This window comes from Dendroctonus ponderosae, unplaced genomic scaffold (assembly GCF_020466585.1).
Source record: "Dendroctonus ponderosae isolate FM_Combo_2020 unplaced genomic scaffold, Dpon_F_20191213v2 Dpon_F_20191213_2, whole genome shotgun sequence".
Classification (NCBI taxonomy): domain Eukaryota; kingdom Metazoa; phylum Arthropoda; class Insecta; order Coleoptera; family Curculionidae; genus Dendroctonus; species Dendroctonus ponderosae.
The window spans coordinates 561,131-563,944 of NW_026018165.1; the positions used below are offsets into that span (position 1 = coordinate 561,131).

At 38.2% G+C, this 2,814-nt stretch overlaps 2 long non-coding RNA genes across 2 annotated transcripts in view; both read left to right on the forward strand.

Annotated features, from left to right (window-relative positions):
• The window catches only part of LOC125503449, a 19,594-nt gene that overhangs the window by 5,898 nt on the left and 10,882 nt on the right, over nt 1-2,814 (forward strand). The gene's annotated exons all lie outside the window — the stretch shown is intronic.
• On the forward strand, nt 11-897 carry LOC125503440. Its single transcript, XR_007280856.1, has 2 exons — nt 11-633; nt 691-897. It is a non-coding gene; the product is annotated as an uncharacterized LOC125503440 (long non-coding RNA).

Sequence of the window (2,814 nt, forward strand, 5' to 3'; positions counted from 1 at the left end):
TTCAGTCAATACTAAATAAAATCAACGAATGTGGTGAAAAGTTCGGACTACATATAAATAATACCAAAGCAAAAATGATAGTGATTAACAGAGATCAGCATATTACCACTCTCAATATCAACGGAGAAAATATTGAACGTGTTGCCAAATTTACCTATCTTGGCGCTTCTCTAAATGAAAAGTGGCAATGTGATGAAGAAGTGAAGGGAAGAATTGGTTGGGACGCCGCAAGCATTTTTAGACAGGCTGAGGAGGGCACCCTAGCTATTCTGTGACCATGAAATGGACAAATTATCGCCGACCTGTAGCATAGCACATGGCACCCAAAGAAGAAAAATAATAATAAATTTGGGTTGAATCTAGTAATTGGACACCCTGTACATTAGAAAATATTTTTTTATGTACCCCGAACGAGCTTCAATTTATCCGTAAAATATTACTTTATAAAATTAAATAGTTTTGACGCAATCTTCCGTGTCGTATAATCTGAATAACCTTGTGTAGTAAAACAACTTTGGTTTCAGGTATTGGTTTTCCAGAAAGGTGATAAATATTATTTTCCTAAAACCATACCGAAAGAGAGGAAATCTGCTACAGAGGCGTATGTGCTAATGCTGATCTTAATTTTTGTAGGTAGGTTAAGTTGATTTTGAAAAATTAGCTATGTTGATTGCATACTTTTCTTTGCAGTTCATTTAGTACTATCTGACTGCAGAAGTTGTGTGCCAAGTAAGTACTAGCAAGCAACTCCATATTTTTTATGCAAAAAAGTTTCAGTACAGGGTTACTCATTATAAATACATCGCCCCTTTGACATTCTTATTTTGAACGATGATTTTTGATTATTTTATATCAGTTTTTGGAAATTATAATTGTTAAATGGCGCGAAAATGCAAATAATTATTTTATTAACACACCTTTACAAATGATTGGTGCATCAATTTAAAAAATTCAGTTGATTCCGGCAACCAAATAAAAAGTTCAGGTAGCTTTCGTGCTAAGAGGCTCAAACCATTGCTTCAAGCACCATTTGCTCAAAGCGGATGAATTGGGGTGCATCAAAATTCTGAGTCTTACATAAGAACAAATTCACAGCGAGTTTAATTGTCAAAGCAAATTTTTTTTTTGAAGAAATTTGACCATCAAGAGCAAGTGTCAGACATTTTTTCTAAAAATTAAAAAACATCCCACTGTATTTTTTAATTATTACATTTATTTTTCAAATCTTTCTTGTACTCATACATATAGAAGGTGTCCCGATAAGGGTAAAGAGCGGCTGTATTTCGACAACGGTAAGGACTAGCGGTTTGGGTTAGTTTGGGTTATCTTGGTTGGTTGTCTAGTTGGCATAAAAATGGCTGGAACATGTATTAAAGTTCGTAGCTCAATCGCTAGGGGGCATAACTTCTACCAAAAAAACAAAAAGTCTTGGTATCTCGGAAAAGGGTGATACGAGCTAAAACTGTCATAATAACATCCACAGTTTTCTTCATATATTCCATTTGATATTTCCATTACGGTGGTTTGTATTTCCCTAATTCTATTTACCGCTTGTTGCTTTTTATTATGTAATTTAACATTTATATTTTTATTAAATGCGCAACATATCCATACGCTTCCGCGTTAGTAAAATTCGATTTCCCAACTAAACATCTTTAAAAACCTCCAAAGATAATTACCTAAAATGGTCAACTCTCGGCTATTCTCTGGTCATCTGCAGTGCCCAAACCTTTTAATCCAGAGTGCCAAATGTTCGTTTAACTACTGTGTAACATTAACAACATTGTGTGGATGATTATTTGAATCACGAAATATTCTTTATATTATACAGATTGATTCAAAATTGTTTGCCTTTAGTAGCCACAAAGCCTTCGATACAATAGAGCTAAATGCATTGTTGTTGCAACTACAAGATTTCGTGCAGCCTTTTTGTACATTTACAACTAATGTCTCCTAATATATTGTACCGTGGATGGCCGAGTAACCAACTATCTCTTCTGCTTCCAACTTTTATTCCACTCGGTACAACTTTAACTACGGAACAGGAATGAACTAACTTCAAAGTTACCGTCAACTTCACAAACAATAACAATAACACACGGAAAACACGCGTTTTCGACTCGCGGGGTTTAACCTCTTCTGCACTCAGGCGCGGCTGTCACTTCACTTCCCCTGTGTGGTTCTCGTCGTCGCTTATATAGTTTCCTCCGGGTATCCCAGATAGTTCTCGAAATCTCCAGAACAGGTGCGAAACTTCCCGCTTGTCAGTGTCATATTTGACAGTAAATGGGGCTCCCATTTACTGAAATACCATGAATTTCGATCCCCCATTCCAAACGTGAGTACCCCAGGCCATTTCCGTTACACTGCCCCCCTTCTAAACCCTGATCGCCCCGATTAGGTAATTCCTGGATCATGGTTATATCTGGGCAAACGGTGAAGGTGGACAACTTTACATTTTGCCTGAGGGCTCTTCTGATTGCTCATCAACAGTTCAACGCCGCCGACGTCGCGCGGCTTTTCGCTGGTGTTCACTTGGCGCACCACGTTGTCCATCCATTGCATCAGCATCCTCACCAGATTGCAGAACTTTAACAGATCGCCAGTATCGGTCAGTTTTCCTTTGCGCTGTTCAACCATTGTAAACCATTTGTAAACTGGCCCACGCAGACACTTCTTGTTCTCTATTTGTGATCTCTTTAGCTCCGTCGTCCGCATAGCTGGGTCGAAGCTTGTCCGATTCCTCTTGGATCTGTTGCACTTGGTTCTGAAGCGTCTGTAGGTCTTGCATGAAGTTCTGATGTTTGCGCTGCA